The 22,082-nt window shown below is 50.6% G+C and overlaps 1 protein-coding gene across 1 annotated transcript in view; it reads left to right on the top strand.

The window, feature by feature from the left end:
* Positions 1-502: 502 nt before the first annotated feature.
* DIS3L2 (DIS3 like 3'-5' exoribonuclease 2) overlaps positions 503-22,082 on the top strand; it is a 270,536-nt gene continuing 248,956 nt past the window's right edge. The window contains exon 1 of the mRNA XM_055121806.1: positions 503-604. The gene's annotated coding sequence lies outside the window, so the exon portion shown is untranslated. The remainder of the gene's footprint in view (positions 605-22,082) is intronic.

Here is a 22,082-nt window from a genome sequence, read left to right on the forward strand (position 1 = left end):
AAGACGAGCGTCCCTCCGGCTGAGTGACGGTCCCACCCGCGTGGCAGCGCTCCTAGGCACAGCCAGGCGTCCTGCGACGGCGGAGGGTCCCCCTCCCCTTCTTCTTTCCGTCTGGAGCGTGGGGTCGTGGGCGCCCACCGTGGGCGTGGACGGTCTTCCTGCGTCTTGCCTCTTCCCGGCTGGCCTCGGGGCGTCGGCGGACCCTTCCTGAGAGTCTTTGCTCCGGGCCGTCTCCCGTCCCGCAGCCGGGGGTCCCGCGGGGCCTCCTCCTGCTCCCCTCCCGCACACGGCCCGTGGGCCCGCCGCCCCCTCGAGCCGAGTCCGTCTCCGTCCCACTCGCTTCTGCCCGTCTCTCCGCCCGGCGGCCTCTCCCCTAGCAGCGCGCCGTGCCCGCCTCCTCCAGGCCGGCCTCGAGGCCTCCAGAGCTCCGTCCTGGCCCGGACGGGCGCGGGCCAGGCTGGGCGGCGGCCGCGCGCACCGGACCCGCTCCGGGCTTTGGCCCCCGCCGGCCACCGTCCCTCCCGCGCCCGCCGCGCCCGCGACCCGGAAGCGATTCTCCTTAGCAACTGAGGACCGCGGCGGCGCCGGCCTGCCGGGAGCAACGGTGAGGCCTCCCGCCCCCGCCCCGCCTCGCCCCCCGCCCGGGACCTGCCCCGGCTCGGGCTCCCCGGGGCCCCCCCGGCTGTCGCGGGGCTCCGGCCCACCCTCGCCCCCGGCCGGTCCGTGCTGCGGGGCCGGCGACCCCCGGGACGTCGCCGCCTGTTGCTGCGGAGGGGCTCGGGCGCCCGTCCCGCCGCCGCCGCAGGGGTGCAGCCCTGGCGGAGGGTGGGGAGGGGTGTCGTCGGGAACGCGGAACCGCACCCCGACACCCCTGACCTGGGCTGGGGGTCGGCGGGCGCCCCCTGGACCCCGAGCCCCGGTTTCCTGGCCCGCACGGGGGGTGCTGTCGGGGGACGCTTTGCCCCGGTCGCGTGTCCCCGCGTGTCCCCCCCCGCGGGATCGCTCCCCTGGACGGGCGGTCGCTGGCACCAGCTGTGGCCCCCCTTTGAAAGCACACCCCAAAAAGGGCGTTTCATCCCGGGGCCGAACCTGGGGCCCGCCGGAGGATCGCTTCTCGGGGATGACACGGAGGGGATAAAGTGCAGCAGCGCATCGCCGGACCCCCCACCCGGAGCCCCCCGCTCCCGTGCCACCCCCTAAGTCTGAAGCACCGCCAGTGTCCTCACGCCCCTGGGACATGTGCCCCGCCGCTCACGGGGAAACTGCATACGACAGGGCGCAGTGGAGCCGGCGCTGGAGGGGCCGGGGGCGCCCCTGTCTTTGGGCGGGGGGCACCCGGGCTGGCGCGAGGCCCTTAGTGCAGCGGCTTTCTCTCACTGAGTCCAGAGTGGGCAGCTAGCAGGGGGCTCGCCACTGGGACCCTGTTTTCCTGGCTAGTGCACTTGGTCTTCCCCAAGAGGCGTCATAGTTTTCCCCTCCTTTGGGGGAACATGCTGATCTGCCGGTCCAGAGAGAGCACAGCGGGGAAGGTACTTACTTCCCTCGCAGCACAGTCCACTCCGGCTCCGTTCCAGCACCCTGGTCCCTGAAGTGGATCAGTTATCCCAGAGCACAGAGCCAGGAGTCAGCCCTGGGCACCACTGGGCCCCCAAACCAGACCCGCACAAACACTGATGGATCATTGGTTTGCTGGATGACAGCATCTCAGTGGGTAGCTGGGCACTGCTGTGCCTGTAGTTCCAGCTCCATCCTTCATCGCCAAACCCCAGGCCGTTCCTCCCTCCGGCCCGCCCTGCCTCCCACCTTAGCTCTCCCTGCGGCCGGGAGCTAGGGGTGTTGGTGGGTTGCCGGTTTGTTTGCTTTATTTATTTATTTATTTATTTATTTATTTTTCTTTTCTTTTTTTTTCTTTTATTGAATCACCATGTGGAAAGTTACAAAGTTTTCAGGTTTAAGTCTCAGTTATACAGTGCTCGAACACCCATCCCTTCACCAGTGCGGTTTGTTTGCTTTAGTTAATGGTATTTCACAGAAGTGAAAGTGGTTGCTTCCACTTCTTTCATCTGCCTTTCACTCTTTTCGTTGGTTCACTGGGCACACTCACCTCATATTCTATCCATTTGTCCCTAAGAACAAAAGCCCAATTTTGCCTTTTTAAACGACAGCAAAGTATAGCATGGGTGGGGCTGGAGCGATAGCACAGCAGGGAGGGCGTTTGTTTTGCATGTGGCCAACCCGGGTTCGATTCCCAGCATCCCATATGGTCCCCTGAGCACTGCCAGGGGTAATTCCTGAGTGCAGAGCCAGGAGTAACCCCTGTGCATCACCAAGTGTGACCCAAAAGGAAGGAAAAAAAAAAGCATATCATGGCTGCTTCATCCCGTCCTCGGGGTGTTGGGGTGATGAGCACTGGGGCCCACCCCGGTCAGAGTGCTTTCATATCCCTTGGACAAGTGCCCAGGAGTGCTATTGCGGAGCATATCTATTGAATTATTTTAATCTTTTGGTCTGAGCCATGCCCGGTGGTGTGGGACCACAGGCTGGGGCCACAGCTAAGCCTGGCCGGCCGGAGTTTACACCTAAGAGTTTGGTGCTTATGGGCCTCCGGCCTTACACCTGCTTGTGTGTGTGTGGGGAGGGGCAGCAACAACTTCATTTAGCCAAAGCCTCTCCGTCCTGTTTCTGTAGAGACGGCAGCAGTTGCATTCCCACCAGCAGGACACTGGTTCTTTCCCCCACGTCCATGCTGGGGCCTATCTTTTTGATAAACACCATTCTCAAAGGTGCGAGGTGACATGTGGATATCCAGGTTCAAGTCGTTGGTGTTTCTTATACGTAAGAGTCTTATGAAATGTTGCTCTTTATTCATTTGATAGGTATTCCCAGAATGTTTCCTACCTAGCAGGGACTGAATCTGAAAATAGAAAAAAGCAGTACTCAGTGCCTAGTGGCCCACGGCTCCCCCTCCCTCCCTCTCTCCCTTTCTCGATTTCTCTCTCCCTCTTTCTCCCTTCTTCTCTCTCCCTCTCTCTCTCTCCTTCTCTCTCCCTCTCTCTCCTCTCTGCCCCCTCCACTCTGTCTCAGTTCCAGGCTAGGGTCACTAAAAAATCTGTGTTGAATAGGATGGTGGTGGGGGACCCATGTTGTGCTGCGAATTGAACTATTTTGATAGTTCGACAGAGTTGGGCGTGGGTAAAGACTGTGTCCGTGATTGTTCCCCTGCTCCCCCAACCCCCCTATTTTGGTGGTGCTGAGGGCCAGGTGTCCACTACTGAGCCTCATCCCTGGCAGTGCACAGACTTTAAGACGCTTTATTCCATCCTGATCATTTTGGCGCCGCTTGATTCACTTACTCCAGCGCTGTTTTCAGTCCCTTCCCACCGCGGAGCCGCAGTTATACATGGAGGCAGCCAGTGGCTCTCAGCCCCCCTCTGCCTGCCGCTGGCCCTGCTCTGTAGGTGCTTGGAGCACGGTGACTTCTGCACAAGTCTCTGTGTGCCGACTTGGTCCTGTGTCCTGTGCTTGGCCGCGACAGTCGGGGAGAGTGAATGCCTGCCGGGCCCTGTCCCCAGTAGAGGAGGTCACATGGTCCCGGGAGCGTAGGGCCACTGTGGTAGCCAGTGCAGGCTGAGGGAAGTGGTCGCCGAGCTTCTCGAGCCGAGACCGGGAGGATGCGCAGGGCAGGAGGGTCCGGGCTAATGGACAGGAGATAGTGGCCCAGATGTGGCGGGTTCACGGTGGGCGCGGGGGAGTGCAGAGAGGGGCTGGGCCTTGTAAGCAGATTGAGAGAAGGAGAAGCCTCTCGGCTGGGATGGAGAAGGGATCATTGAGTCAACGATGGTTGGAGGGGTCGCTTGGGATGGGAGATGTGCGCTGAAAGCAGATAAAGGACCGGACGTGATAACCTCTCGGTATCTGTATTGCAAACCATCATGCCCCGAAGTAGAGAGACATTACAGGGGAAACTGCCATAGAGGCAGGGGGAGGGCTGGGATGTGTGTGTGTGGGGGACACTGGGGACATTGGTGGTGGGGAATGTGCACGGGTGGAGGGATGGGTGTTCAATCACTGTATGACTGAAACTCAAACATGAAAGCTTTGTAAGTGTAGCTCACGGTGATTCAGTTAAAAAAAAAGAAAAAGAAAAAAGAGAATCCTGTCTGGGGTGGTGGGCGGGAGTGCAGCGACGCGGGTCGCTGTGAAGAGTTGTTGGGTTGTGTTGTCTCCTTGTTCTTTCCTCCCAGTGCACCCTCAGCTCTTCCGTAGTTGGGGAGCCTGCTGGTCCCGCCAGCAAGAGAGGGCCTTTGGGAAAAACTCTTTTTAATGTTCAGGAGAAAAGGAGCTTCAGGAATTGGGATTGGACACTAGAAATTAGTGGATTTGAAATGCATTTGCATTAGCATGATTCCTAGAGTACTCACCCTCTTCCCCAGTTCTTGGAGTGCAGGCCGGTGGTGTTCCTGGGTAGGTGGCTGTGTGACCTGGCCCTTTGGTCTCTCGAAGCTACGGAACACCTCAGGGTCCTCCCTTTGGTTCCCTCGGCTGCTGTCCTGCTGTTTCCGTGGATGCACAGAGCCCTAGGTGTGGCCTGAAGGGGACCCTACATCTGGAAGTCACTTCAGACCCTCGCAGGTTGCTCAGGCGCCGTCTCTGTCCCTGGCCTTCACCTTGGTTTGAGAGAGCCAGAGGGGACGAGGCTGGGAAACCCGAAGCAGCTCTGCACTGGGGAGAGGACGAGAGGCCCGTGGCCATTCTGGTGATTTCTCCAGGACGGAGTGCCGGACTCCTGGTTCCTGGGCGGTGCTGGTTTGGACTCCCTTACTCTAGACTCAGGCCCGCCACCCCTGAGGGCCAGGAACTGGCCATCCCCGCAGCGCTCTGTGGAGACCCTCCTGCGCCTCAGAAGCGTGGCTGACGCGGCATCTTCAGCACGTGCCTTGTCTCCGTGATGGCCCCACGGGACAGCGGGAACTTCATGCTTTCAGATCCCTGATTACATTAATCAAGGTTATGCTGGTCTTTCTGCACTTGAAGAACTTTTTTAAACTTTTGAGTTGTTATTGAGATTCTCACTTTTCCTAATGCTCTCTTCGTGGCGTGCGTTCTCCTGTGGCGTGTGTACTGGGTTCCCTGCAAACACTGATGAAAATCAGGTGAGAGCCTTGAGAAATGAAAGACCTACTGCATTAAGCTTGTGGGGTTAGCCTTTGTATTTATTTTGAGGCAGAATTTTATGCTTAATTGTGAGTTTCACTGCGTCTAGATGATTTTTGAAAGCCTCATATTTGGGCTGATTTTTAGAGCTCATTGCAGAATTCTACTGATGAGATTCCTTTGTGCCTTATAGCAGGAGATAGAGAACTTGACAAGAAGGATTTTCAGATAGTTTTTATATGGAACCGAAGCAAAAACCTGATGCAGCAGAGTTGCAGTTGTGTCACCCGTATGGTGAGGCTAGCGTTGGTCGTTGGTAAGGTTCAGTTCAGTGTTATCTCCAAAACACTACCTCCCCTGCTCCTCTCCGATTTTTCTGGGTGATAAAAATATAATTTACCATTTAAATTCTGTCACTGTCATCCTGTTGCTCATCGATTTGTTCGAGCAGGCACTAGTAACATCTCTCATTGAGAGACTTATTGTTACTGTTTTTGGCATATCCAATACTGCCTCGCGGGCTCGATACTCTCCGTAGCTTGCCGGGCCATTAAAATTATTTAATGTACAGTGACGGGAGACTCTCCACTACCGAAGTACCCAAGACCTTCCCCCTTTGTTCTTATGTCACTTCCAGTTCATCTCTCTCCCCCCCCACAATTTTATAATCTCAGGCTTGTAATTCAGGGCCGAGTTTGTCCTTGTTAGTCACCGTCTAGTGCCTTGTTATGTTTCTCTGTACACTACAGATGGGTGAGGGAAACACTACAGATGGGTGAGGGGAACTGGCATCTCTCCTTCTCCCTCTGAATTTTCACTTTTTTTTTCCTTTTTGGGTCACACCTGGCAATGCACAGGGGTTACTCCTGGCTCATGCACTTAGGAATTACTCCTGGCGGTGCTCAGGGGACCATATGGGACACTTGGAATCGAACCTGGGTCAGCCGCGTGCAAGGCAAACGCCCTACCCGCTGTGCTATCACTCCAGCCCCCTGAGTTTTCACTTTTTAAGTGGACACTTGGTGGATTAAGTACAGATTTAGCTTCGAGCAGCCATCACTCCCACCCACCCCCATATCCCAGCTTATGTGTACTCCACAGTTTGATCATTCAATGGTTGTTGAATTCATTCTGTTCACTTGGGTTGTTTCCAAACGTTAGCTCTTGTGTCTAAGGCAGCTCTGAATGTGGGCCGCTTCTTGATCCCTTTCTGATATCCTGATAGCAGCTGCCTCAGGATATTCTAATAGTGACTGGAAAAGACAGTGTTTGGCATAGACAGGACTTAATGGAGTGCAGGGCCCCATAAAAATCTATCGGATGAAGTGACCTGGTGGGTAAGGACTCGGAGGCACCTGCCCTCTGAAGGGCCTTCGAACTGGCAGCAAGTCGGGGAGCCTGGGGCAGAGTCCCCAGGTGTCAGCTCATTCCCACGGATCAGCTCCGTGTCAGGCTGGCCCTCGGGAGAGCTGAGCTGACTCTTTTGCCCACATAGATGTGGAGGCTCAGGGAGTACTAAGTCCCAAGGCAGTAAAACGTCCGGGCCAGAGTACAGAGCCTTGTGTGTGTGTGTGTGTGTGTGTGTGTGTGTGTGTGTGTGTGTGTGTGTGTGTGTGATGCTACAGCCCAGCCTCCTTCCGTCACGCTGCCTCGTGCCACTTCCAGAGCCAGGCTCTGTTGCAGCACTTTGAGGGGCATGAAACACCAACCTCAGTATGACAGGAAGAATCAAGAGAAGGGAAAGTAGAGGCAGAAGAAGGTTTAAAAAAAAGAAAATTCTGTTCAGGGAAGGAAGTGGTTGTTGAAGTAGGTGGGGGACTTGGCGTTTGTGGCAGGGGTCAGAGGCTGGGAGCCGCGGGACAGCTCTCAGCACGGGCGGCCAGGAGCTGCCTGTTCCTGTCTCCCAGCAGCTCTTAAGGACGAGGGAGGCGAAGTCGAGGCTGCGAGGGTCAGAGTGAAGCCCCAGACGTTTCTCTGCAATTTCATCCTTCTCAGAGAACATTTCCCTGTTTGCCTCTTCACTGTGATCTGCGTTAGTGAGTTTGGAAGGATTGATCATGAAACTGCAGTCATACTGGGAGAGAGATAATAACACATTGTCATTTTTGCCCAGTCCTTCTTAAAATAGTCAGTTTACATGGTTTGTTATTCTTTTTCAGTTATTTTAAGGTTCTTAAATGAGAATATATTTGGATTGCTCAGGGATTTTTGCTCAACTTTGACAATTGTTTTCTTTTAGATTTACTGAATTTTGCCAGTTCAAATAAATCAGTCTTGTGGTTTACAAGTAAGGACAAGAATACCCTATGAATATCATTACTAAAATACACATTATTAGCAGGAATAATTTTTTTTAGCATGTGAATTAGGGTTCAGTGTGTATTGTGAAGGATTTTTAATTTTGACCAAAGACTATATCAAAATTGATTATTGAATTATAATTGATGTGCTGCAGATGTTTATGATATACAGCTTGGGGTCAAAGTTGCGTGTTTGAGGCCCTAGAGTCCATTCCCGGCACCTCGAACACACACATACACACACACAAACACACACACACACACACACACACACACACACACACGGATGTCTCCGTATCATTAGATTTGGACAGATGCATGTTTCTGACACTAACATTGCAAGCAAGATAGGGACCCCCGGAGCTTCCTGTTCCTGCTCCTTGACCCCGGCCCAGACAACCCCTGATCATTCTCTCTCTCTAATTTCATACCAGTGGAATCACCCAGGAGGCAGTTCTGCTGCTTCCTCGCGTCTCAGTGATTCGGAGGTTCACCCCTGTTGGCAAGAGTATTTTAGTAGCCGATCTGAGGCGTTTGTCAGGCTGGGTCGCAGCACACTGCTGCCAGTGTCGAGGGACACACTGGCCGTGTCGAGCTCTTTGCTTCCAGCACGGGGCTCCTGGAGAGTCAGTGCACAACTTTTTGTGTGGACATACACTAGTGGTGGGTCAGCTGAATCATGTGGTAGTTACATGCTTAATTTGAAAAGAAATTGCCCAAGTCTTCCTGCATGGCCATCTTATTTTGCATTTCCCCACGGTATATGAGAGGTCTGGTTTCTCCAAATGCTTGCCAACACTTAGTATGGTCAACTTTTAATTTTAGACATTCTTTGATTTTTTGCTTTTTTTTTTTTTTTGGTCACACCTGGCGATGCATAGGGGTTACTCCTGGCTTTGCACTCAGGATTACTCCTGGTGGTGCTCGGGGGACCATATAGGATGCTGGGGATCGAACCCGGCTTGGCCATGTACAAGGCAAATTCCCTCCCTGCTGTACTATCACTCCAGCCCCTGAGTTTTAGATGTTCTTAAGGATGCAGATGACAGTTCATGTGGTTCTGATGTGCATTCACCCCAGTCATCATGGTGCTGAGAATTTTTCACAAACATGTTTGTTATCCATGTCACCTTTGGTGGAGTGTCTGCATTTTGGGTTCATTTTTGGCTGCGTTCTGTTGTTTTCTTGTTACTAAGTTGAGCAAGTCCTTTAAATACTCTATGTAAATTCTTTTTACTGACATTGTGTTTGCGAATACTTGCTCCCACTCGCGTTCTATTCTCTAAATTATCAAAATTTTGTTCTCTAAATTTATTCTATTTGTTACCTAAACTCTCTCTTGAAGAACAGAATTAACTTTGATAAAGGTTAATGTTGTTTATGTTTTCTGTTTCAGTTTTTCCTCTTTTTGGTGCAGAGGGCTGGGGGTGGGGGCGGTGCTCTGGGGATGGGATGTGCCGCAGAGGTGGAACTGGGGTCGGCTGCGTGCAAGGCAAGCCCCCTCGCCCCATACTGTGTCTCCGACCCTGTGCCTTTTCTTTGCCTAGGAGTTGTGCTTTTGTTGCTGTATCTAAGGAACGTTCACCCAAGTCAATGCCAGCGTCATTCTCCTGTGCTCCTTGAGTTCCGTGCTCTTTGGGTTTTACTCTCGGAGCTCTGATCTGCTTCGACTCCGTCGCTGTGCGCAGCGCACGGTATGGAGTCCAGGGCCCGAGCGATGGTGATGGTGCGGGGGTTAAGGCGCTCGGCCTCCACAGATGAGTGCAGTCCTTCTCTCTCTGTCCCACTCTCTGACTCATTTCACTGAGTGTGATGCTCTCCATGTCTATCCATTTATAAGCAAATTTCATGGCTTCATCTCCCCTCACAGCTGCATAGTATTCCATTGTGTGGATGTGCACGGGTGGAGGGATGGGTGTTTGATCATTGTGTAATTGTAACCCAAACATAAAAGCTTGTAACTATCTTGCAGTGATTCAATAAAATTTAAAAAATTAAAAGAACAAAAAAAAGATGCTCGGTCTGTTTCAACTCCTGGGTGCTGCCCCCAAAGCTTGTTCCCCCACGCATGCAATATAGTTGTTATAACTGATAATTATATTTATCTTCACTGATTTTTTTTTTTTGCTTTATGGGTCACACCCGGCAATGCACAGGGGTTACTCCTAGCTCTGCACTCAGGAATCACCCCTGGAGGTGCTCAGAGGACCATATGGGATGCTGGGAATCGAACTCGGGTTGGTCGAGTGCAAGGCAAATGCCCTACCCGCTGTGCTATGGCTCCAGCCCCTTCACTGATATTTTGAGTCTACTTGTTCTTTTAGTTATTGAGATAGGAATAGGGGAAGCTCTGTCTATAATTGTGGATCTTAAATTTGTCCTATGTCCTATGTTTTGCTTTTACATAGTCTGGCTCCCTGTTACCGTGTCTGTCACAAATATGTCATGTATTGAGATTGTTAATAGTTTTTTAGTTTGTTCTGGGCTACGGCCACGAGTGCTCAGGGGCTATTCTGGCTCAGTGCTTGGGGGTGAGGGTCTGTTCCTGGTGGTGCCTGTGGTCTCTGGGCCACGTGGTACTGGGAGTTGCACCCTGTCCTCCGGTGTGCAGAGCATGTGCCCAGCCAACTCTCGAGCTATCTCCATGGTCCGGTGTTCACAGTTTCTGCTCTGCCCCTTACCCCTCCTTCAGGAGGGAGGACAAAGGTTGGGCCTGAGCAGTAGAATAGCAGGTAGGGTCTTGCCTTGCATGCAGCTGAGCTGGGGTCGATTCCTGACACTCCGTATGGTCCCGAGCCCTGCCGAGAGTGATCCCCGAGCACTGCCAGGTGTGGCCTGTACAGAGACAAAGAATAGAGCTAAAATGAAATGAAGGAAAGCTCCGAAGTAGAGAGAGAGGAGTTGTGAAGGGCCTTAAGGGAGTCTTTCCTAGAGGGCGTGGGGGATAGCTCTCAGGGGTGCTGGAAGCCGTCGGACGGGCCTTGCACAGGTGAGGGTTTGCAGGTTGCTCTTGTGAGGGTGAGGCCCGTGGGAGGAGGTCCGCCTGCAGCCTGGGCTCGCAGAGTGGGCCCCGGGTCAAGATGGGAAGCAGATGTCCAGGGAGGTTGGGCTGCACTGGGGGGTACCTCTGAGATCTGGCCGTAACACAACTTTTTAATATGTCTCGTCTCTCCGACGGCTGTGTGCTTCTGACATAGTGATGGTGTCTTTGCGATTTCCTTTCATTACTTTGCACGGTCTTGCACATAATTCATAGATGTATTGACTGATTCATAGCAGTTTCTACTAGAACACCTTCAGTTCTGCTTAAGTATCCTAGTGATTGCATTGTTTATTGTATACGGAGTCTTACGTCCTGTGTTCATAAAATTCCTTCCGAAGAAGTCAGCATACTTTATGCTAATGCATCTATTGGTTGTCTCTGCCGGCAGCTTACCACGCTCAAAGAGAGTCCCACTTCCTCCGGCATCCAGTGTGCTGCTCCTCCTTAGGGGTCACTGTGCTGTCCTGAGCTGTTGTAATGAAAGGCGTGCTCAGATGGCAGTGTTCTGGGCAGCGTGTAGCCTGGTTCCCTGGGGTCACTTTTTCACTTGTGTGTGTGGCTGTGTCCTTGAACTCTGGCTGCCCACCATGTGCAGGATTGGCGTGGTTCCTTGCAAATGCAGCCGTGCTCACTCTAATCTCGGGTCTCCCGGGACCTGAGAGCTGAGGGCCCCGCCAGGTGTTCACTGAATTTTCATCAGTTAAAAAGTCATGATTGGAGGAGTGGAGTGATGGTACAGCAGGGAGGTGTTTGCCTTGCACAGGGCCAACCTGGGTTTGATCCCGGCATCCCATGTGGTCTCCTAAGCACTGCCAGGGGTGGCCCCCCAAAACAAACAAAAATAATTGCTGGAAAAATGCCTTATTCATTTTTTTTCCTTTTTTTTTTGGGTCACACCCAGTGATGCACAGGGGTTCCTCCTGGTTCTGCACTCAGGAATTACTCCTGGCGGTGCTCGGGGGACCCTATGGGATGCTGGGAATCGAACCCGGGTCGGTCGAGTGCAAGGCAAACGCCCTACCCGCTGTGCTATTGCTCCAGCCCCAAAATTCCTTATTCAAATCACATAATTTTTCTCAAACACTTCTTTCTCGTAAGCAGCCCTTTCACTCTTGTGCTTGCGTTGCTGAAACTACCCCGAAGTGTTCACTGGTGGTTCTCAGTGAATTTGGTCACCATCCCCGTGAATCTCTCCTCGTGGGTGCCCACACCCGGTGGTACTCAGGGGTGACTCCTGACTCCGCACTCAGTAAGCACTCCAGGCAGTTTGGGAACCATATGGGATGCTAGGGATCAAACCCAGGTCTCTTGTGTGCAAGGCAAGTGCCCAATTTTAGAAGCAAAGAGAAAGTCAAAGATATTTCTAACTCCTAGCAGGTGACTGCTTAAAGGACATGAGGAACCAAGCCAACGTTTCAGGCAAAGATCAAGTCTAGAATTAAGACTGTGTATGTCTTATTTTGCAGGAGAGATTTTGGGCCACACCTGGCAGTGCTCAGGGCTTTCTCTTGCCTTTGTGCTCAGGGATGACTCCTGATGGTGCTCAGGGGACCATATTTGGTGTTGGGGAATCGAACCTGGGTTGGCTGTGTGCAAAGCAAGCTCCCTACTCGCAGCACTTCTGCCCTGGCCCCTTCCTTTCTGTGTCTAATTCCACCTTTGCTTTCCTCTCTCAGGAATAGCCTCTTTTGGCTTTCTTTATATCTGAATTTAAGTTTGTGTTATTCAACCGTTTTGCATGTTTTAAAAATTTACCAAATGCAATCACCATATAGGCATTTTTCAGTAATTTTCTTGTCTCTGTAGTATTATGCGTTTACTTTGCATTTTGCGAATAATTAACCCTGGGCAGTTTGTGATCCAGAGCATCAATTTATTGCTTAATTTTCCTCACTAGTCTCGTTAAGACTGTGATTCTTCTGTTTGTGCCTTGTAGCAGTAGGAAAAGATGGAGCGTCCTGACTGGGTAGAAACAGCCCAGACTCTGTTACCGTTTCTGTTTCTCTGCACACTGCCATCACCTTTCCAGAGCCAGCGTCCGCGCTGTCCCTCAGAGAGGAGTGGGCATCCTGCGGTGCTGGTTTATTCCTCCTGCCTTCCCTCGCACCTCACCGTGGCAACCGGGGCTGCTTGGGACTCCCTGGTAGGAGCCTCACCGGGAGCCTGCAGGATGCTCTGACCTGGGGCCCGGGGATGGCTCAGCGCCCTGCAGCAGGAGGGCCAGCCGTGTGCATGGAGCCTGCTGGTCTGGGACCCCCAGTGGCACAGCAGTGCGGTGTGTGTGGTCTCTGGCTCTGCGGCTGAACTGTGCGTGCACCACAGCAACCCGCAGTGAGCAGTGAGGTGGGAGTGCTCATGAGCACTGTAGCTGAAGTGCACTGCCTGGTGAGCACATGTGGGTGAGCCCCATAGCCAAGTGCATGGTACCCCCGATCACACAGCAACCCTAACAAAGGGCAGAGGAGATGGGAAGAAGAGCCCTAAAAAAAAAAACAAAAGATTTTATTTATTTACTTATTGTTTTTTTTTGGGCCATACCTGGTGATGCTAAGGGCTTACTCCTGGCTCTGCACTCAGGGCTCACTCCTGGTAGGTTCAGGACCATATGGGATGCCGGGGATTGAACCTGGGCAGGGCAAACGATACCTGCTGTGCTATCCTACCCGGCCCAGTCCTGCCCAGCTCAGTGTGTGTCTGGGTGACTGTCCTGACTGTTCAGACGGGAGTAAAAGGACAAGCTACTTCTGTCACGGGTATTTTCTTTTAATCTGTTTCTTTATCTTTATGGCTTTCTTCAGTTTAAACAAGTTTTTAATTTTAAGAAATTATTTTTTTATGGTTTCTCTGTTTTATGCCTTAACAAAAGATGTGCCTGTAATTTTTGTCTTTTTCCTAGTTATTGAACAGTGTTCCCTTTATTTTCTTTAATGTATTTGTAATTTTATTTTCCACGCTTAGCACATATTCCCAACTGCAGGTTTATGTATAGCCACAGTCTGGCTTTTCCCTAATGTAGCCAGTTCCATAGTCATTTGAATGGCTTTGTCCTTATTGATCCCAGATTTTGTAATCATTTCCCAAAGGTTTGTTTCTGGACTGCTTATTTTTGCGATGTTTTTATCTATTTTTGCTAAATGTGGTGCTGGAGCTCCAACCCAGGTTGGCTGCTTCTAAGGCAAGCGGCTTACTCGCTGCTCTACTGCTCAGACTCACTGGGTTGTAACAGCAGTTACATAAGAGTTTTTGGACTAATTTGCAGCCAATATTGTTTTTTGGGGGGTGATGCTCAGAGGTTACTTGGATAGGTGCTCAGGGCCAGCTGTGTTCAAGGCAAACACCTTACTGCTCTATTGCTGCCTGGCCCAGTGACTGGTGTCTTTAGAACAGAATCTTCCTGGTCAAAAGTACTTTCTGTTTATTGGTTCAGGGCTCAGGCTTATTTTAAGAAACATGTATTTCTCCTGTGGGCTGGAGTGATAGCAAAGCGGGTAGGGCGTTTGCTTTGCATGTGACCGACCCAGGTTCGATTCCTCTGTCCGTCTCCGAGAGCCCGGCAAGCTACTGAGAGTATCCCACCCGCATGGCGGAGCCTGGCAAGCTACCTGTGGCGTATTCGATATGTCAAAAACAGTACCAACAATTCTCACAATGGAGACGTTACTGGTGCCCACTTGAGCAAATCAATGAGCAACGGGACAACAGTGATGCTTATTTACTTATTTGAACTGGAGCGATAGCACAGCGGGTAGTGCATCTGCCTTGCACACTGCTGACCTGGGTTCGATTCCTCCGTTCCTCTCAGAGAGCCCGGCAAGCTACCGAGAGTATTCTGCCCGCACAGCAGAACCTGGCAAGCTACTCGTGGACTCGTGGCATATTTGATAAGCCAAACACAGTACCAACGAGTCTCACAATGGGGACATTACTGGTGTCTGCTTGAGCAAATCGATGAACAACGGGATGACAGTGCAGTGCAGATTTACTTATTTATATTTATTTTTATAACGTTGTTCATGATTGCTTTGGGCACCATGGTGGCTTTGGGTGCCCTGGATGACTCAGTGTGGGGTCCTGAAGCATCTCTGCAACTTGTTGACTCTTTTGAGATTTATTTATGAATGTCTGGATCACGGCCAGTTAATGAGCTTATTTGACACCAGAAGCAGTTCATGGGCATGACTGCCAGGCTTCTGGAAGAACAGGGAGATGGGGGGAGGTAGCCCATCCCCGACTCTGTGAGAGACTGGAGATTTCAGTCACAAAACCCACATTCCTGAGTTTTTCAACAGATCAATTTCTGGATGAGGCTCTTCCGTAGCAGTGAATTTCGGCTGAGAGCATGACAGTGATTGTGGAGTGTGGAGGGTTTTGGCTGCCAGGGCTCACCCACCTCCCACTGGGGTGCCCCAGACAAATCAGCCTGGCACCGGCTCTGGAAGCATTTCAGGTTTTATAGATTGGTCAGGAAAACTGCATTTGGGGAGATTTCTGCCTGATTGAGATACGGGTTGTGTAGACTGATGGGATGTTCTCCCTTTGTCTCTCTGGCCAGTTGGAACTTGCACCCGCGGCCTGAGACAGCAGCATGAATGCAGTCTGCTTCAGCGTCAACATGGCCCTTTCTCCTGCCTTAGACCCGGGCAGTCTGAGACTGCTGAGGGGCTGTCCTGGGTGCCCTGCAGCGTCCTTCTCCCCACAGTGCTTTGCTGGTCTCTTTGGGTGCGAGTGTTCGGGAGGTGTTGCCACAGCACGTGACAGGTCTGTTCTGTCCCCTCCTGCAGCTGCATGCACTGCTTCTCTGTCTCTGAGAGCTCACGATAGCTCACAGAGACAGAGGGATGATAGGCTCACCTACCATCCAGGATTCCCGCCCCGGGAGATTCTGAATCAGCCCCCTGCAGTGCGGGCTGAGACTGTTCTGAACAGCCCGGCAGGGGACTGTGTGGCTGGGCGGTGCCTTGACCTCATACCCCAAGTTTGTGTCGGGAAGGGTTGGCACTAAGCTCTCTGGGGCCATGGTTCTCCCGAGAAGATCCCCGTCTCCTGCTTTTCCACTTGTTGGTCGAATCTGGTAGTTTTCTCATAGGCCATTTGTTACAGGAATGTTTTCTTTTTCATTTTTTTAAATTAAATTAAAAAAAATTATATTTTTGTGTCTTTCCCAGTGGTGCTTGGCAGTCCCAGGGCCACTGCTGGAGATCTGGGCCCAGTTGTACCTGCCTGATTGTTCAGAATTTGGGCTGATGGTTCTGGGGGCCACTGGACCACTTTTGTAATCTGGACTACCAGAGCCACACTGGGCAGCTTGGGTCCTATGTGGTGCCAGAGGTCTAATTCAGGGCTTCCAGTGTGCAAAACCCTTTGAGCTATCTCCTTGGTCCCTGGATTTTTTATTTTGGTCACACCCAGTGATGCTCAGGGGTTACTCCTGGCTCTGCACTCAGGAATTACTCCTGGTGGTATTGGGGTACCATATGGGATGCCGGAGATTGAACCTAGGTCGGCAGCGTGCAAGGCAAACACCTAATAACTGTGCTATTACTCCAGCCCCTGGTCCCTGGATTTTCAATTTTTTTTATTAAGGTAATGCTGACTTGTAAGATTGCAGTCGTCTTTTCAACTGATGATTGTGCCAAATGGGGCACAACTGAGACATCCCAATTGCAGCCATGTCAGTGATTTTAAGGGGAATTTTGGTTTTGGGCTATGCCCATCTATGTTCAGGGCTTATCCTGGATCTGTGCTCAGGGATCACTCCTGGTCATGCTTGGGGGATCATATGAGGGACCAGGGATCAAACCTGGGTGGGCCCTACCCATTATACTACCTCTCTGGCCCTGATCATTTGTAAGAGTTTTGCTGTTATGCTAGGAGACTCTATTAATAACACTTTTTATGTTTTAAATTTCATTTTTAATTATTTTAAACCAAAACCATCAGAAGTGGCATCTTTTCCAGTTTCCCACCCGTCCCCAAGCCTACCTCCTTAGCAAGCACAAACTACAACTAAATGGTTGATAGAGTTATTGAAAAATACTAAAAATAGTGAAATAAAAAATAAATAAAATAAAAATAGCAAAAGAAAATTGGTGGACACTGTTATCTATCACCATGGGGCCTTAGTTATTGTCTGAGGGTTTACTAAGCTGTTCGTTTCTCGTTGAGCCTCTGCGTCATTGTTCTTGTTTCTTGAGCTTAGTTGAGTCCTGTGCTTCTTCCCGTCTGAGTTGGAGTGCTGCCTCTGGGCTGTCAGTTTGTGCAGTTTGGCAATGCTGCGTGGTTGTGTGCGGCCACACACTCCAGGGACACCAGGATCTGTAGAACTGGGCCAATGAGTTGACATGGCGGTGGCCGTGGGTGTGAGTGTGGCTGCCGGGCCTCGGGGGTGGCTGGGGGAGAGGCGCCCTGCCCCGCTCTGAGAAGACCCCAGAGTTTTCAGCCTGAAAACCCGTGTACCTGCGATTTTGGTTGGCTGGCGTCTCTGCGGAGAGTACTTGTGAGTCAGAGGCCGGGCCAGGCAGGGCGGCATCTGTGGGGTGTGAGTGTGGCTGCCCGGCTTCAGCAGGTTGGGAACTCGGTCCACCCCTCCCCCCCAGGACGCCCCAGAGTTTCCAGCCAGAAGACCAGTGTACCCATGAACTAAGTGCTTGGCTTTCACCTCTTCTGAGATTACTCATGAATCCTAAATGACGCTTTCTGTGTCACCAGTTTACCCTAAAATAGAGAAAAGCTGGGCATTTGTCGTCATATGTTCTCTCGTAGGTCTGCCTGCATGTAAGGAGATAGTCACGTGCTGGGCTGGTAACTCCAGTTTGTTTAATCCTGAAGGAGAAGGTTCTGGAAAAGGAGTCAGGAGGTGTTGCTAAAGCCATAATGAAAATGTCACATTTGTAACTCTTCTTATACCACTGAGGCCTTTGATTCATGAGGGGTTATCTGTCTGTTATGTATATGTGTCTGTTATTGTTTGGTTAAAAAAGCAGCTTACGCTCTTAATAAGAAACAAAATAAACATGCTAAAATATATGCCTTAGCCTGGTAATCCTTTTTATCTTTATTCTCTAGAGAGAGAATAATACTTCTTATTCTCTAAAGAGAATCACTGTTGTGAATGTGGTGCGTCGAAACAGTGGTTCCATTTGTCACATGTTGAGAGGCAAAGACAAAGAGCTGGTTCACTGGTGGATTATCAGCAATTTGAAAATGTTATTGAGGTAGCCTTGGCGCACAAGACCATAAACGTTTATGTGCTGTGAGGGGTAGACAGTCATCACATCCTGTCTGCCACCAGAGAGCCAATGTCCCTCTGCTACTTGTCAGCATTCTCAAGAAGGAGAGTTGCTTTTTTCTCCATAAAGTCAGTGCTACGATACATCACTTTAAGAATTTATTTGACTGGTGCTGAAGAGGTAATACCCGGGTTTGATCCCCTGCATCTCATACGGTTGGTTCCGAAAGCCCACCAGAAGTGATTCCTGAGCACTGTTGGGTGTGGTCCCCCAACAAACCAACCAAGATGATTTTTTGACTGCTGTTCCTGGAATGGAAATGTTGGCGGAAATTTGAATTTTTGGTGGTGGGGATTGGGAAGGAGTTGGGATGGGGTGTGTCGGGGAAGGGCCACACCTGGTGGTGCTCCTGGACCCCTTCTGGCTTTGCTCAGGGACCATATGTGGTGCTGGGGATTCAGACAGACCAGGTTCATGGCCACAGTCACGTGTAAGGCAAGTGCGGTAGCCTCCGAACTAGCTCTTGGGCCCTGGAATTTTTTCTTTTTTTCTTTTTTTTTTACGTTTGCTCTTTCTTTCTTTCTTTCTTCCTTCCTTCCTCCTTTCCTTTCCTTTTTTAAGTTTTTGAGTCATATCTGGCAATGCTCAAAGTTAGTCCTAGCTTTGCACTCAGGAATTATTCCTGGCAGTGCTCCTGGGACCATATGGGATGCTGGGATTGAACCTGGGTTGAATGTGTGCAATGCAAAGGCCTTACCTGCTGTACTATCTCTCCAGCCCCTTAACATAAAAATTATTGGTAGAAGAGATTCTTTCTTTCTTAAAGCCTATTTTATGACTTCCTCTGTAATACAGTATATTTTATGCTGTTTGCACTGTAGCACTGTCATCCCATTGTTCATCGATTTGCTCGAGCGGGCACCAGTCACGTCTCCATTGTGAGACTTGTTGTTACTGTTTTTGGCATATCAAATATGCCATGAGGAGCTTGCCAGGCTCTGCCGTGCGGGTGGTATACTCTCAGTAGCTTGCCAGGCTCTCCGAGAGGGATGGAGGAATCGAACCTGGGTCAGGCGTGCTAGGCGAACGCCCTACCCGCTGTGCTATCGCTCCAAGCGTGCTGTATAAATATTTAAAATAGTTCTTCCTAGTTTTAAAAATTGACCAAGTGTATTTCTTTCTCTTTTTCTCTTTTGGTTTTGGAGCCACACCTAGCGGTGCTCAGTGCTTACTCCTATGTCAGGGACCACTCCTGACGGGGGTCCGGGGACCCCATGTGATACCAGGGATTGCGTACTAGGGCCCTTCCCTTCGTGCTGACTCCAGCCCCTGAGTGTGCGTCCTGTGGAGTGGCGGAGCCGGGGTAGCAGTGGTGCTGGCATGTAGGATGATGGTCTCTCACCCAGGCCCCCACTGCCTGGCCGAGACCCGGCTGAGCCGCTGAGTGGAACTGTCGTCTTTCAGCAGCTCTCCTTGGAAATGGGGTCCCATGCACAGCCGTGCCCGGAAAGGGCTGGACTGAGTGGGATCCTGTCGGGGAGTGAGAGTCACTGGCCGAGGACCCGGAATTCACGGGAGGGGGCAGCTGCAGAAGCTCAGCGGGTCCGGGGGCCGCCGAAGAGAGCGGGGTCCCTCTCTGGGCGCATGCAACGCTCCTCGCTCTGGGCAAGATGGACGTTCTGGACGGAGCAAACCTTTGATCCTCAGCCCTCAGAGCTGGCTTAGACTTGGTCAAAGATTTCAGGGCCCTGGGGAGTTGGAAGCAGTTTTGATTCTTCTTTCTAGAGTCTTTGGCTTCTAAAGTGCAGGCCGACTAGACACTGAGACAGCAAATCAAAGAAGAATGAATTTGGTGCCCACAGGGGAGGAACTGGAAAATCTCCTGTTTCACAGAGACTTATTAGAGATAGGTAGTCATGTTCCTGGGAAAATTTTAAATATTTAGAGATTGATTATATGACTTATTAGGAAATTAAAAATATTTAAAGAGAACAAAGTTCTTCATAAGACAGTTTTCTAATTATTCCTGGGATATAATAAGAAGGCTATCAAGTTTTGCATATTATATTTGGAGACTAACGTACCCAAATTTGAATATGTTTTCAGCTGATTGTATTAGATTTTATAGGCAGATAGTGATTTTAGAATTATTTTGTCTCTTCTAATATTTATATCACCTTTTCGCTACGTGGCAGAGCCTGGCTCTTTTAGAGTGACATGGCAAACATTGTTGTAGCTGGCAACCTTTCCTGTTCTTTTTATTTCCCTTTTGTGGTGCCGCCTAACTGACCCAGGGCCTCGTGTATCAGGCCGTCCCCTCAGGGATCACTCTTGGGAGGGACCAAATGGGAGTCAGCAGAATCTGCTGGGGCCTTCGGGTTCCGAGTCTAGCCTGGGTCGGACCCCTGCTCGACCACGTTCCCTGACGCCGGGCTCTCCTGGCCCCTGAAGCTTTCTTTCTTTCTTTTTTTGCTTTTTGGGTCACACCCGGCAATGCACATGGGGTTATTCCTGGCTCTGCACTCAGGAATCACTCCTGGCGGTGCTCAGGGGACCCTATGGGATGCTGGGAATCGAACCTGGGTCCGCCACGTCCAAGGCAAATGCCCTACCCGCTATGCTATCCCTCCAGCCCCGGGGCTCCGTTTTACGCTGTGTGTGCCTGCGTTTAGTTCTGCCCTGGCCGTGGAATTGTGTGTCTGCCACAGTCATGGCAGAGAGTAGTTCCTCTCCCGGGGTCTCCTGCTTGCCTTCCTGGCCGCGGCCCGCAGGCGCCTCTCTGCAGAGCTCCAGCAGTTACTAGTCTCAGACCCTCAGGCTTGCTCCAGCCGCTGTCAACTTCCTCTCCGTCTTCCTCATCTTCTCCTTCCCTTCTCTCCCACAGCCCATTTTTTTCTTTTTTGGGGGGCATTCTGGGCTGCACGTGGTGTTGAGGGGTTTCTTGAGCTTTGTGCTGGCATTGCCCGGGGACCATGCAGTAGTGGGATCTGACCGGCCCTCTCAAATGCAGGGAATGCATTCCACCCATTGAGCTTCCTCTCACCCACACTGTTTCTTCACGCATTGAGGGTTGAAAGGAGCTTGAGACAGACTTTCCCCGCCTACCGTAATTTCCTCATGACCTGTCGGGTTCCTGTATTTCAATCACTTGCCCCTTTTCCCTTGCAAGTAATACTCTGTGGTGTGGTGGCTGGGTGCTGCCACTGCGTGTGGAGCCCTTCGTCCGTCGAGGGCAGCTGGTTCTCTTCTGTTTGTGCTGTTCCGAGTCCAGGCTCTGACACTCTGTTTGTGAATGGAAGTTTTCATTTCTCTTGGACGAATGCCCGAGAGTGCACATACCCTTTGTTTAGATTCCCTTGTTAATATTATCATTCCATTTCCTTTATTTGTATTTTTTCTTCACGCAGACACATAAATTAAAAAAAAATGTTTCGACCTGCTTGAGATGAAATGACTCCCAGAATGCATTAATAACACTGAAATACTACTGTGAGCCTTTCCGAAGCACGCAGATCCATTTTTACACAGAGAAGTGACCAGCCTCCGTCATTTAACTATGGTAGAGCTTTGATTTTGTAAGTTGGCCCATGAAGGTCCCTTTGAACATCTTTTCTTCTGGTACAGCATCTGACATAGGATCATATGTGATATTTACCTGCCATATTTCTCTTGCCTCCTTTAATTAGAAGCTTTTTTTTTTATAACCATGTTTAAAGAATTGAGTCCTCTCTTTTTATTTTTTTTAATTTGGTTTTGGGGCTGCACCCGGTGATGCTCACGGCTCGCTCCTGGCTCTGCTTAGGGATCTCTGCTAATGTTGCTCAGGGGACAACAGTTTTAATCAGGTATTGCTCATTTGGCTTGTCTGACGTTTGTGCAAGATTAAATTCTAGTTATATATTCTTGATGAGAGTTCTACTTAAAAGATGTTTTCTTGAGAAACACATCATGTTTAAAATTTTTCATTTTAGCCAAAGTATACTTAGAAGATTTTTTTTTTTTTGGTTTGATTTAGGGCCACACCCTGCCATGCTCAGGGCTTACTCTTGGCAGAGCTCTGGGGACTATATGGGGTGTTGGGATCCATCCCAGGTCAGTTACACACAAGCCCTCTCCCGACTCTATGGTTGCTTCGGCCCACCTGGGTTATAATTTGTAAAATTGAACTTTGGATTTCTTTCTTTTTCTTTCTTTTCTTTCTTCCTTTCTTCCTTTTTTTCATTCATTCATTCATTCATTCATTCTTTCTTTTTACTTTTTTGTATTGTCATAGCAACAATTCTTCTACAGTTTGGTGAAATAATGTAACTGTGCATATATATGTTCTTGTTTAGATTTGGGTCCTGGTTTATTTAC

This window comes from Sorex araneus, chromosome X (assembly GCF_027595985.1).
Source record: "Sorex araneus isolate mSorAra2 chromosome X, mSorAra2.pri, whole genome shotgun sequence".
NCBI classification, from domain to species: domain Eukaryota; kingdom Metazoa; phylum Chordata; class Mammalia; order Eulipotyphla; family Soricidae; genus Sorex; species Sorex araneus.